At 49.2% G+C, this 14,482-nt stretch overlaps 1 long non-coding RNA gene across 1 annotated transcript; it reads right to left on the bottom strand.

Annotated features, from left to right (window-relative positions):
• Window positions 1-6,604: 6,604 nt before the first annotated feature.
• Window positions 6,605-11,822, bottom strand: LOC128899918 (uncharacterized). The gene is made up of 3 exons (XR_008463175.1): window positions 11,727-11,822; window positions 9,306-9,454; window positions 6,605-6,659 (listed from the first exon to the last, which is right to left on the bottom strand). It is a non-coding gene; the product is annotated as an uncharacterized LOC128899918 (long non-coding RNA).
• Between the last annotated feature and the right edge of the window lie 2,660 nt (window positions 11,823-14,482).

Below are 14,482 nucleotides of genomic sequence, written 5' to 3'. Positions count from 1 at the left end.
GTGGAAGCTGAAGATTTTCCTCAGGTTCAGTTTCTTCCCCCTCTCTTTTTATTTATCTCAATCATTTTCACTGGCAAGATCCCAAGGGATGGGATGCCTCCCCTAGAAGAAGAAATGGTGTTGGCTTTATCTGCAGCTTCCTTGAGGTTTTGAGGGGAGATCTCATTGCTCTCTACAGCTCCCTGAAAGGAGGTTGGAGTGAGGTGAGGATTGGTTTCTTCTTCTCCCTAGTCTCAGGTGATAAAATGAGAGGAAATGGCCTGAAGTTGTGCCAGGAGAGGGCTAGGTTGGAGATGAGGAACAATTTCTTTGCTGCAAGAGTGGTCAGGGACTGGCACAGGCTGCCCAGGGAGGTGGTGGAGTCCCCATGCCTGGAGGTGCTCAGGAAGTGTCTGGCCATAGCACTTGGGGACAGGGTGTAGTGGCCATGGTGGTGTTGGGTTGAAGGTTGGCCTGGATGATCTTAAGAGTCTCTTCCAGCCAATTCTGTGGTTCCATGATTACAACCCACATCCCACCCTGGCTCTGAATCACCACTCCAGGTGAGGAGTGGGGAGTGCACAGAGTGCTGGATGTTAAACATTTTGCTTGCAGAAAGATTTTGCTTTCTGAAGCCTTGAATCGCTTTGACCTGACAGGGTTGTGCTATGCCCAGGGAATTTCCCCTGCATTTGGTTTCCTGAAAGCTGCTTTTTTTTTTCCCCAGGAGGAATAAGTAATCTGAATGTTTTGCTCTTGAGTTATTTCACCTGCCTAACCTTACTTACCCATAGCAGAGATCGGGGGTGCAGAAGGAAGCCTTTGGTAGCTCTCCTAGGAGAGCCTCAAGAAGAGAGCGCTGAGCTTTGCCCCGCAGCCATTGCCTGCTTCCCTGCCTTCCCAGATCAATAACTAAAAGGGTGAAGAGCCTGTTGGCCACCAGGGCAGCAGCACATCTCCCCACTAATGAGAGTGACCTTTCCACTCACCACTTCACATGCAGGGGAAAGGAGTTTTCTGGGCTCAGAGCTCATCCACCGGGTGAGGCCGGGGCTCAGCCTCCTGCGCGTGGTGCGGGGAATACATTGTGGAGCTGTTTGAAGGCAGGGTGGAAATGAACCTGCAGATGAAAGGCCCACGAGTGAACCAGCTCCATGCTCTGTAGTTTCTGACAGCTAGGTGAAGAATAATGATGTCTCTGAGGTGTTTGGTGAATTACACATTTAACTGGTAAGGAGAAAAAAAAAAGGCAACCCCAAGATCACTGCAGCCCAGCCAAAGGTCCTGCTGCTTCCCCTGCTCACAAAGGCTCTTGAAATGATGGACAAGAAGATGGTTGTGTGGAGAAGGAGGGGAGGCTGCTGCATGGGGGGGGATTGAAGGGGGGAAGGGTTAAAAGCTTTGCTCAGCCCAGAGCAGCTGCACCACTGCTCATTGACTGCTGCACCCAAGCTCAAAGAGGGACCTTGAGATCTTAATTAGGATGTCTAGCTAAGTTAATCAATCCTCCATCCACTACTCAACACCTATAAAGCAGCTGACATGTTTATGGAGTATTGTAAATACTTTAAATCTAAAGCAGGGATGGGGGCAGGGGAGGGGTGGAAATTTATCTCACTTCTAGATTATCTTAGGCAGTAAAAAAAGAGGTTTCCAAAGGAATAATAATTAAAGGAAAATAAATCAGTTAAGAGTGCTGGAATCCACTTCCAGGTGGAAGTGTTCTTGGTTCTTGCACAAAGCTTTCACTTAACAGTGGGGATGAGCAGGTTGCTTCTTATGAAGGTAGAATGCAACAGGTGGAAGTCAGGAAAATAGTTCCCTCTGTCATAGAAGCACAGAATGGTTTCAGCTGGAAGGGACCTTAAAGAGCATCTTCAAGGGCAGATAGCCCACAGGGGGTAGAAATTGGTCTGATTTATGGTAGCCAAAGCAGTCACAGAATCAGAGATTCATAGAACAGTTTGGGTTGGGAGAGAACTTAGAGGTCATCCAGTTCCAACACCCTGCCACCAGCCCAGGCTGCTCAAAGTTCTCATCCAGCCTGGCCATGAACACCACCAGGCAGGGAGCATCCACAACCTGTTCCAGTGTCTCACTGTAAAGAACTTCTTCCTAATCTCCAGTCTAAACCACCCCTCTTCCAGCTTCAATCCCTTCTCCCTCATCCCAGCCCTTGTCAGAAGTCCCTCCCCAGCTTTCCTGTAGCCCCCTTCAGGTCCTGGAGTGATCATGGGACCAGCACTGTTTAAAGCTGAGCTTTAAGAGGAACTTATCCACAACTTGCCTTTCAGAAGCTGCCTTTTGTGGTGTGCCAGAGGTAGCAGACACTCTTGGGGCATGCAGCTGGTGAAATGCAGCTTGCTGGGGTTTATCACACTCTTCTTTTTATCTCCTTTTTTGCCCCTTCAAATGCTTTTAAAAGAGAGGAATGAGTATCCAATGTAAAGTGCCTAAATTTCTGTAACCCAAATTCTTTCATTCTGGGGCTGCACATGCAACAGATGCCTTGCTGGTAACCACCAGGGCAGGGCCCTGGGTTTGGCCCCACTGAGTTGAATTCTCCCCCAAAAGGAGAATGTAGGGAAAACACAAGAAATGGAAAGCCCTCTTGGACTTAACAGCTCTGCTCTCATTTCAGACCCTTGGGAGCTCTCCAATCCCAGCAGCTTTACACCCTTGAGGCTTCCTCAACTCCCCCCATGGTAAAGCTGTGCCTGACCTTATTGGCTGATGAATAATGAGGATACCTAACATTACTTTTCTTTTCCCCCCCCTTTAAAAGTCAAATCTTCTGTGAGTTCAACTTAACAATGTGTTGAGGGCACTGGAATACAGTCAGGGTTATCTTCAGGTGGATGTGTTAAAAATCTGTCCTTATTTTAATTAAGCACCAAATCTATTGTCTGAGGAAAAAAAATACCTCTCAAGCCTCAGTGTTAAGAAGCAGCCCTAAATGAGCAATTTGGAACAGAACATGTCTCTGGGTTAATAATGGCTAGGAAAAAGGCTTTTGAAGGGGATGTTGGCACTTGATGTATGTTCCTCAGAGTGACATCCTGGAGGAGCCACAGGCCAGCTCCAAATCCTGCAGAGCACTGGGCTGCAGTGGAACAGATCTCCACTGGCCTTAGTATTTGCTGCTTGAGGTGGCCTGGTCCTGGCTCCTGAGATCTTTTCCTGTTCCTCCTTGTAAGATCTCTGTGTTCAGCATGAGCAGAATTTCACAGCAGTCTGAGAACCTGATGGAGCAGACACCTACCTGCATTCACACTGAACTTGCATTAGGTGCCTTGCCTGCATCTTTGGGTGCCAAAGGACCTGCTTCAAATAGGAAAATACTCCTGTGAGGGTTTTTGAGATGGAGTTTGGTGAAGCTCAGGGAAGACACCAGCTGATCTTGAAGGCCATGTGATAGAATCATAGAATGGCTCAGGCTGGAAGGGACCTCAGAGGTCATCTACTCCAGCCTCCCCACTATGGGCAGGGACAGATCTCAACTGGACTCAACTCAGCTTTTCAGCAGAGAGATCCTATCATAGAATCCTACAATGGTTTGGTGGGGAAGGGACCTTAAAGATCCTCCAGTTCCAACCCCCATGCCGTGGGCAGGACACCTTTCACTAGACCAAGTTGTTCAAGGCTTCATCCAGCCTGGCCTTGAACATCTCCCAGGTAGGGGACATCCCCAGCCTCCCTGGGCAACCTGTCCCATCACCCTCCCACAGAAGCACTTCTTCCTCAGCTCCAGTCTGACCCTCAGTCTCTCCCTCAGCTTAAGACCATTCCCTCTTCTCCTGTCTCTATGAAAAGTCTCTCTGCAGCCTTCCTGTAGGATCCCTTCAGGTACTGGAAGGCAGCTCTGAGGTCGCCCTGGAGCCTTCTCCTCTCCAGGCTGCACACCCCCAGCTCCCTCAGCCTGTGCTCACAGCAGAGCTGCTCCAGCCCTTGGATCACCTTTGTGGCCTCCATTTGTGCTGACCAAATCCATCCTGTTTTCATGGAAAGTTCACCAAAAAGGGCAGTTGGACATTCATGTGACTGACAAAGGCAAAACTGGGACACCAAAACCGTGTTGCCCATGGTCCTTACCATCCTCTACACGTTCAGAGCTGGGTGTTAAAAGTTCTTACCTGTAACCACATCTGTGAGCACCAGACTGCCACATCCAGGTCTCTCTCATGTCCCCTGTGATCTTGTGCTAGGGCAGGAGGAGTTTGTCCTGGTGCCTCATCCCTGAGCTGCAGAGATATATTTGCCCTTTGGTGCTTCCCCATGAATCCCTTTCCTCCTTGCCTCGGTCACCAGTCCCTCTGTCCTTCCCTGGGAGTGACTGGGCACACTGTCAGCTGGAATGAAAGGAGCACAGGTACTGTGAGCAGAGAGAAAGATGTCCTCAAGTGTGTCACTAATTATTTATACACTTCATCAAAGGCTCAGTGCTCTTGCTGTGCAACTCTAATCCTTGTCTAGCCCTGGCTCTATCCATTTTTAACTTGGTCTTTTCCTTTCCTTCCTTTCTTTTCTCTCCCCCCCACCCTGTAATAGTCTGTTAGATAAAAATAATTGGGTACTTAAATATTTCTAAAGCTAGCAATTAAAGAATACTTTATTGCATAACCAATATATCTTGCAGTGAATACATTATGGGAGGAGGAGAAGGAGGATTAGAAGGCCAATACAAGTGCACAAGCCTCACAAGCAGCACGAGACAAAGGCTGTTGGAGCCACTCTGAGCTCTTGTGGGCCATGAGCTAGGATTTCTCTGTTCTCTAAATCCTCAAAATGGGTTTACACTGGAACAGGCTGCCCAGGGAGGTTATGGGATGCCCCACAATCTGTATCCACTTCCATTCTTTGGCCATAGATTGCCCTATTCTTTTTCTTCCCCTGGTCCTTTGGGTACTGAGTGACCTTGGAAGTTTTTCTCCAGTCTAACCAATTTTCTGGTTTTACTTAGAGAAGTTTACATTCTTGCCAGTGAGGCTGGGGAGAGCCTGGCACAGGTTGCCCTCGGAGGTTGCGGATGTCCCCTACCTGGAGGTGTTCAAGGCCAGGTTGCATGAGGCCTTGAGCAAGCTGGGCTGGTGGGAGGTGTCCCTGCCCCTGGCAGGAGAACTGGAACTAGATGATCTTTAAGGTCCCTTCCAACCTAACCTATGAATCTCTGTCATCCAAATCTGATACCAGCTCTCAGGGGATCATCTTTTGTGTCCACAGCTCAGAAGGAAGTGTTGTGCCCTAGATGAAATACATTTCTCTCTTGGGTTTGAGTCATTTGTTGGTGAAGCCAACCAGCAGTGTTGGCTCTATTATTACAGATGCATAATTAACTCAGCATAAGCTCCTGACCTGTACTGACTGGCTTATTCCAAACTGTTAAGGAAGAAAACTTATCCATCAATGGTCTAAATTGCTATTAGAATGAAAGAGTAATTTGTGATGGGAAGGGATTTTGAAACAAGGTGAACTCCTTCTCTCACCTTCTGTAAATTGCTGTGGAGCAATTACAACAGCCCCAAACTGTCTGTGGACACAGGGAGGATTTGCAGGAGATAATTAGCTATGTGAAATGTTCAGACTACATAATTCCCACTTAAAATACCTCAGGTGCCCTGCAAAACTTTGTGGAAGGGCTAAGAGCTGAGGGCACTTTGCATTTAACCAAGGTTGCACCACCCAGAGCTCCGTGGAGGGCTCTTGATATGTAAAAGAAGGGCCACATTTAGTCTTCTGATGAGAATATTCAAATGCACTGCAGAGATGGGGCCAGGAAGCTGTATCACAGCTGCAAGAGCACCCAGCAGGTCAAAACTGGAGTCTGCCAGCTGCTCTCAGGATTAGCAGCTAATGCATTTCCCTCTCTGCTGCGCTTCGTGCATGGGAACTGCCTTTGAAGCGTGGCCCAGGCTCATGTGCCCAGGCCCTGTGCTTTCTGACCCCACAACTCATTTTCTGCAGAGCAGATTAGGTTGGACAGAAAGGAAGGAGCATGTTCCCCTCCAGTCTCTCTCCTCACTTCACCATTACCCCACCAGTAGCTCTATTGAGCCTGATAACAGAGGAGCACTGCTGACTGACTCTTCTTTGGGCAAAGGAGGGGATCAAGCCTAGATCACAGAATTAATGAAGCTGAGTAATCCAGTCCAACCATCAACCCAGCACCACCATGGCCATTAAACCATGTCCCAAAGTGCCATGGCCACACATTTCTGATAGCCACATCTGTTTCTGCATTTGGACACACACAACTCCAGCTGCCAAAGCACTTTCAGCTCCAACATACAGAGAAGCAGAGAGCTGCTTGGCTTGGAAAAGCCCTTGAAGATCATGGAGTCAAACCAGCAACCTAACACCACCATGGCCATCAAACCATGTCCCAGTGTGCCATGGCTACCCATTTTTTGAGCACCTCTAGGGAGAGTGACTCCACCACCTCCCTGGGCAGCCTCTTCCAATGCCTGACCACTCTCTCAAGGAAGAAAGAGCAGCCTGGCTGCCTTCTGTTCCCTTGGGCATGAACCTTGGTGACATCAACTCTGGACATGAGTTTTCTGAATGAGAGAGTTAAGGTACTAAAAGCTCATAAATACCTTTGAAGATCAGCCCAGAGCTCTGTCAGTTAATAGGCTGCAGAGAGGTGTCCTTGTCTCCTGAAGAGCCTGTCCTGTCTGACAAACCTCTGGGAGAAATGAGAATACCTCCAGTTATTTTTGTTTGCCCCCTTGTAGCTTCTCTGATGCTCAGCAAACAGCCCTGGCAAACCTGCAAATGAAGAGTGTTTCATCCACCTCCCCCCAACTGCAAGCACTTTAATTATAGACTAATTATATAAATAGTGTGTTGGGAGGATGCTTTCAGAGGGTTGTGGTTTTTTCCCCCTCTTTGTTTTCTAAATATTATCTGTCTGTGTTTGCTGGTGTGCAAACAGGAATGGGGTTTGGTTTCCATGAAGAGCAGGTGAGCTGCCTGCAGTACAAACTGAGACAATCAGATGATGATTGAGCTATTGAAACCCTCCCAGCTAACTGATCATTTCCAAGTCAGCAGCTGCACTGAAGCCATTCTAACTTCAAAATGGGAATAATATTTGAATGGAGTTCTAAAATACCCCTGTAGCATTCACAGGACTCATCTGTCAGTGACAGCCAGGACAGCAAGGGAGAAATTCAGATTTGAGTCCCCAAGTAGCAATGGAAGGGTCTAAAAACACCACTTCCTTAGAGCAAGGACTTGAGGGTATATTGCTGTAAACCATAGAATGGTTTGGGTTGGAAGGGACCTTAAAGATCATCCAGCTCCAACCCCCTGCCATGGGCAGGGACACCTCCCAGGTTGTTCAAGGCCTCATCCAACCTGACCTTGAACACCCCCAGGGAGGAGGCAGCCACAGCCTCCCTGGGCAGCCTGTTCCAGAGTCTCACCAGCCTCACACTGAAGAACTTCTTCCTCAGCTCCAGTCTAACCCTGCTCTGCCTCAGCTTCAAACCATTCCCCCTTGGCCTGTCTCTAGACACCCTGAGGAGAAGTCTCTCTGCAGCCTTCCTGTAGGATCCCTTCAGCTACTGAGCTGAAGGATTTTCCATCCCTGTGCTGCTGATGCTCCTTTTGATCTGATTAATCCTTATTTGTGGGATGTTGCTGGTCATACAGTGTCTCTCCTGCCTCTTGCTCAGCTGACTGAAGCTTTAACTGAGGATAATGAGTTATGACTAACAAATAATGAGCAGTGAGTAATGCACAGTGCATTTTCAGGTACAAACTTGGGTACAAACTTGGAGGATTTTGGTGATTCACAGAGACTGTTTTGAATAGTGGGCTACAAATATTTGGAAAGCTCTCCTCTCATGGTGGCAAAAAATAGCAACAAATCTATGGTCATTCAGTTGTGACTGTGCTGCAAGTGTCTCTCTGCCATCATTCCACCAACTCTTAACTCTGAAGTAGATGCACAAAGCAGTGGAGCTTCTTTAACAGATGCAAAGGAGCTCAAATTTGAGATGCAGTTCCAAACAACATGTTGGAATGATCCTGAGTGCCCTTCTCAATTGCTTCTTTTCCATCTAAAATCTTCTCTACTTATTAATATATCTTTTTTTTGAGCCTCAATAAAAAATAAACCTCCACCTGAGAACAGCACCAAATCCATATCCCTCAGATACTTGTAGCTCTCATATATATACATAGATATAGATATCTAGGTTCACAGAATGGTTTGGGTTGGAAGGGATCTTAAAGTCTCATAGATTCATAGAATGGTTTAGGTTGGAAAGGATCTTGAAGATCATCCAGTTCCAACTCCCTGCCATGGGCAGGGACACCTCCCACCAGCCCAGGTTGCTCAAGGCCTCATCCAGCCTGGCCTTGAACACCTCCAAGAAGGGAGCATCACAACCTCCCTGGGCAACCTGTTCCAGTGTCTCCCCACCCTCACTGGGGAGAATTTCTTCCTAATCTAAATCTGCCCTCCTCAAGCATCAATCCATTCCCTCTTGTCCTGTAAAAATTCCCTTCCTGGCTTTCTTGCATGTCCCTTTCAGGTACTGGAAGGCTGCTTTAAGGTCTCCCCAAAACCTTTCCTTCTCCAGGCTGAACAGATTGGAGACTGAGCCCAATCATCACCTGACTACCAAGCCTGGTACTGAAAAGATGCAGAACTTGCTGCAGTTCCATCAAACCCTTCAGCAGGCAGTGAAAATCCCTCTGTTTCCAAGCACTCCTCGTGAAAGCTGCTATAAATACCATCCCCACCTCTGTTCTCTGCAGTTTATTTTACCCCACGGATGCTGCTCTGAAATCCATCCCTTCAAAGTAAAAAGGAGCCTTGAGGCAGCCAGAAGGGGATCTTGACTGGTTGGAGTGGGAGCTGTGGTGTTCCTTTGTTCAGGAGCTGAATTGATACAACCATAGAATGGTCTGGGCTGGAAGGGACTTCCAAAGGTCATCCAGTCTGACCTCTCTGCAGTCAGCAGAGACATCCCTGCTGGGGAGGGACTTCTGAGGGCGTCAGGGAATGATAGGAGTGGGAGGAATGGAAGAAAAATAGAAATGGGTAGATTCAGATTGGATGTGAGGAAGGAATTTTTCCCCATGAGGGTAGTGAGAGCCTGGCACAGGTTGCCCAGGGAGGTGGTGGAAGCCTCAGCCCTGGAGGTGTTGAAGGCAAGGCTGGATGTGGCTGTGAGTAGCGTGAGGTGTCCCTGGCCATGGCAGCAGGGTTGGAACTGGCTGATCCTTGAGGTCCCTTCCAACCCTAACAATTCTGTGAGCTGTGATTCTGTGATCCCCAGCTAGAGCAGGCTGCCCAGGGCCTCATTTAGTCTTACCTTGAATCTCCCTTGGATCCCTCTGTTGCAGGAGTCAAGGCGGAATGGGAGCCAAACCCTTACAAGGGCTGCGCTTTCTGTGCCAGGCTTTGTTTAGTCAGGTAGATTTCATTCCTGCTCTTCACTTTCTCTGATGTTTAAAATGGTTCCTAGGAGGATAAATCAGCTTCTCTCTTCATACAGAAAGTTAACACAAACACCAGATAACTTGCAGAGACTTCAAAGGAAAATGATAAAAACGCTTTGCAGACATAGGGGGAAGGCAAAAAAACCCTCAGTGCTCTTCATCCTCTCTGCATTTCCTCAGCTCTACAATGAGCAGAGCTGCTTAAGAAATTTGGGCTTGAAAAAGGCCAACTAAATTGTCTGAAAGTATTTTGTGTTCAGTTCAGGGCTGGGGAAGGAAAAAAAAAAAGAAGAAGAGGAGAGTGGACAGTTTTCTAATCTTAGGATCAAAGCATCTGACCATTTCTGAAGTGCTAAGCCTGGCATGTGATGAATCCAAACATCAGTGGTGAAGTACTCTGGCTTTGAAAGCCAAATTGAATGGGGTTTTCTTTATCTAATTATAAAGTAAAAATGATGTGAGAGATCTCTCTATCTATATCTATCTTTACCTGTCTCTTAGCTACAATCACGCAGCTCCCAAACAAGCATCATGAAAATCCCAAAGGATCTTTTCTTTCCATGTGTAGCCAATGCCTCTTCACTTTGAGGGTGCTGGAGCCCTGCAGCAGGCTGCCCAGAGAGGTTGTGGAGTCTCCTTCTGTGGAGAGTTTCCAAGCCCTCCTGGCCATTGTGCTCCTGGGCAAGCTGCTGTGGGTGCCCTGCTTTAGATGATGTCCAAAGGCCCCTTCCAGCCCCCTCATGCTGGGATTCTGTGAAGCAAAGCACCACCTCACTTGTACCTCCCTTGATATAATTTGTTATTCTCTTCCTTAGGCTCACTCCCACATCATGGCAAGCATTTGACATTTCTCAGCAGGCTACATACAGGAGTAAAGACCACCATGGCCACCAAACCATCTCCCCAGCGGCCATGGCCACTGGTTTCTTGAACACCTTCAGGGATGGAGACTCTACCACCTCCCTGGGCAGCCCCTGACCACTCTTGCAGCAAAGAAATTGTTCCTCCTCTCCAACCTAACCCTCCCCTGGCACAATCTCAGGCTATTTCCTCTCCTTCTATCACCTGATCCTAGGGAGAGGAGACCAACCCCCTCCTTTGAAGGAGTTCTGGAGACCAATGAGGTCTCCCAAGAAGCTGCAACTCACTGAAAAATGCATGGCCAGTTCTTACACCTCATGAAAAATTCCTTCAGGAATCTCCAGTATTTATGAGGGGATGGAATCTGTTCAGTGGCAAGGATGGCACAGAGCCAGAGGCAGCACACCTCCGGTGGCTTTGTGCTGGGCAAAAAGTCACAGCCAAGGCATCTGAGCGGCTTGGCCTCAACATGAGCTTCCACTGAGTGCTGCTGCTGAGTGAAGCCTCGGTGGTATTGTGCTATCAACAAGAACTCAGAGGGGTGAAATGCATCAGATGATCTCAGTCTATCCTCTTTTTCCCCACTCCTGAGTGAAAAGCTTCCTGCCCTCCTCATGCCCCCAGAGCTGGAGTTATCAGCATTCTGCTTCTCACCTCTGAGGTCAGGATTAATTTCCCCTTGTGTTTTTTCCCCTCAATCCTCTGTGCCGATGAAGAATGAAGGAAATAAGTGGAATGGACAGATAAAGTATTTTATGAATAAATTAGGAAGTCTTTCCCTCCTGTCATTGTCACCCCTTGAAGTGACAGATTAGCTGCTGATCTGAGATCTACCAAGTGAATTCTCGAGCTCACCCCCTCCTGCCCTCCCTGGAGAAACCCCTGGCTACATAAATAAATAAACAAAAAGCACCAGCTATAAAAAGATCTTTCCCACAGCAAGCTGAAGATGCTGAATCCTGGAGCTCCACCACCCAGACTCCAGCCTTATATAGGCATTTTCTAGGAGCAGCAGTGATGCTTCTCCTTCCAGAAGAGCAAAGCCTGACAGCCTCCCCAGCCCTCCTTCTGGGTTGACATTCACCAAGTTCTAACTAAGATCTCAATCTGTGGTGGTTGCTTTGCACAGGATGTGCCTTTTGGTCTTTGCTGCTAATTAAATCACTTCACAAAGTCATCTGCCTAATGTTTAAAGCTGTTTGACAAACAGCAGGTTCAAAGTTGAGGCTGTCTCTTCATCTCCAGCCTTACCTAGCTGGGCCTGCACGCTGTGGCACATATGGAAGGGAGCATCTCTCATTGATCTAACACACTCTCAACCTGTAGGCACCAGGGGAACAAATTAAGGGCAAAATCCTCCCCTCAGATCTGTCATGCAGGGATCAGGGATAAACAGCACAGATTAGAGCTCTCCTCAGCTGCAGTGCACAAACCTTGCTTCCTGAGCTCCCCTTTTGGCTTTCCCAAAGAGGTGATGCCAGGTGTGCAACAACTTCCTCGGTGGGCCAGGCAAGTCTCTGAGGGAGTGTGAGGTCTGGCTAGAAAAAGAAGGAGAGACTCTTTTATCCTGCAAGTTTTGGCTGCCATTAGAGGTTTGCACAGACACAGTCTGCTGAGCAGGAGATGGCATCAGTACAGGCAGGGCAGTGGAACATGGGGAGGGGAAGGGAAAGGAGGGAGGGGAGGGGAAGGAGGGAAAGGAGGGAGGGGAGGGGAAGGAGGGAAAGGAGGGAGGGGAGGGGAAGGAGGGAAAGGAGGGAGGGGAGGGGAAGGGGGGAAAGGAGGGAGGGGAGGGGAAGGGGGGAAAGGAGGGAGGGGAGGGGAAGGGGGGAAAGGAGGGAGGGGAGGGGAAGGGGGGAAAGGAGGGAGGGGAGGGGAAGGGGGGAAAGGAGGGAGGGGAGGGGAAGGGGGGAAAGGAGGGAGGGGAGGGGAAGGGGGGAAAGGAGGGAGGGGAGGGGAAGGGGGGAAAGGAGGGAGGGGAGGGGAAGGGGGGAAAGGAGGGAGGGGAGGGGAAGGGGGGAAAGGAGGGAGGGGAGGGGAGGGGAAGGGGGGAAAGGAGGGAGGGGAGGGGAAGGGGGGAAAGGAGGGAGGGGAAGGGGGGAAAGGAGGGAGGGGAAGGGGGGAAAGGAGGGAGGGGAAGGGGAAGGGGGGAAAGGAGGGAGGGGAGGGGAAGGGGGGAAAGGAGGGAGGGGAGGGGAAGGGGGGAAAGGAGGGAGGGGAGGGGAAGGGGGGAAAGGAGGGAGGGGAGGGGAAGGGGGGAAAGGAGGGAGGGGAGGGGAAGGGGGGAAAGGAGGGAGGGGAGGGGAAGGGGGGAAAGGAGGGAGGGGAGGGGAAGGAAGAAGTGGAAGGAAGGGGAGGGAACAAAGGAAATACCTCGAAAGTCCCCAGGCTGATGAAGGCTTGAAGTTGCCTGAGAGTGCCTGTCCAGGTTTATCCACAGAGCTTGATCAATATGCTGGTAATTCCCTGGGTGCTTATTGCCATTTACTTTTACTCTGATTAAAATAAAATATTAGTCAAGGTTGCTGTGTTGATCCTCCATCAACACAGCCAGGAGGAAGCCAGTGCATGGGTTAATGATGGATTTTCACCTCCCTGTATGCTCCTGGTGGCTCTGAATTTAGATGTGATTAGAAGGAAGGTTGTGCTGCGTGCAGAGCTACACACCAAGCGGCTCTGCTCCTGGTCCCAGTGCTCGCTGGGGTGAGTTCTCATCAGGGGGTTGCTACCTGGGAACCGGGAGACAGCAATTTTTCCTAGTGAGCCAAACAGAGTGAGATGTGTCCCTGTGATATGTGTAATGTGTTCATTTGTGTCAGGCAGGATATTGTTCCTCGTGTACAGGAGGGAGCACTCTTGTGTTTTGTCTTTGCAGTGAGCCGCTCTGAAACCGGCAGCCAGATTGAATTCGTTTCCAGGCAGGGCACCAGCCGTTGGTGTGCTGCTGGAGAGGTGTTCACGGGGTTTATGCTCCAGTAATCTGCTCCTGGGAAGGGATCCATCATTTCAGTGCTCTGAGGCATCTGGGAAGGATTTGGGACTCCTGGCTTGGAAATGGGTTTGATCGATTTAGCGCCCGGGCTGTGGGAAGAGCGACTGCTCTGCTTGCTGCAGGAGGTTCTCCAGCTCCTCTGAATAGTAAGAATAGCTGAAAATCAGATTATGAATCCAAGGTCATGTGCAAAGCCCTAAGCTGGCTTCAAAAGTAGTGTCTGCTTTAAGCAAAAACCCCAAACAACCAACCCCAAACCCTTTCTTCCTGCCTCACTGAATATTCCTCACTGCAATCATCACACTCTGGGTTCCTCCTGCTTTGTAGGTGCAGTCTAGATTAATTTGCATCCTAAATTTAGATCCCTGCCTTAAAACACCTGAAGGGATCCTACAGGAAGGCTGCAGAGGGACTTTTCCTGAGGGTGTCTAGAGACAGGACAAGGGGGAATGGTTTGAAGCTGAGGGAGAGCAGGGTTAGACTGGAGCTGAGGAAATTCTTCAGTAGGAGGCTGGTGAGACTCTGGCACAGGCTGCCCAAGGAGGCTGTGGCTGCCTCCTCCCTGGGGGTGCTCAAGGCCAGGCTGCATGAGGCCTTGAGCAGCTGAGTCTAGCTGAGAGCTGTCCCTGCCCATGGTGGGGAGGTTGGAGCAGATGACCTCTGAGGTCCCTTCCAACCTGAGCCATTCTATGACACCCTTTCTATTTCCCCAAACCACCAAATCCTATCTGTTTCAAGAGCCACTTTGGCCCTGCGTTGCCAGCAGAAGATTCACAGTGCCACTGTGCAGTCAGCAGAGGACTTTTGGATATGAGAGCTGCTGCATTTTTCTCTTTCAGCTTTCAAAAAGCATTTTTTTCCCCTTTTTCTTTTTCCCTTTTCACTGGGACAAGTGCAGGAGGAGATAATACTTTGATACCTCTCCACGATAAAGCACTCCTCAGCTGAGGACAGGAACATGCCCTTATCTGCTGACACTGCTTATGAAAGGAATACAACCATCCAGGAGAGATAGTGTCTTTTGTTTCTCTAAATGGGCTAGCTGCAGAAGAGGCTGTGATCCACTGATACACAAAGCCATGTCCCACGTTGGCATATCTCTGCCTAGCTATCACTCCCAGCTCTGGAAATCACTGAGCCAAAAAATAGAGGTGGGAGGCAGAGCTGCTGTGGGTGAAGCAAAGCGCTTCGGATATC

The sequence above is a fragment of the Dryobates pubescens genome, chromosome 3 (assembly GCF_014839835.1).
Source record: "Dryobates pubescens isolate bDryPub1 chromosome 3, bDryPub1.pri, whole genome shotgun sequence".
In the NCBI taxonomy this organism is placed as follows: domain Eukaryota; kingdom Metazoa; phylum Chordata; class Aves; order Piciformes; family Picidae; genus Dryobates; species Dryobates pubescens.
This window is presented reverse-complemented; position numbering and strand designations above follow the sequence as displayed.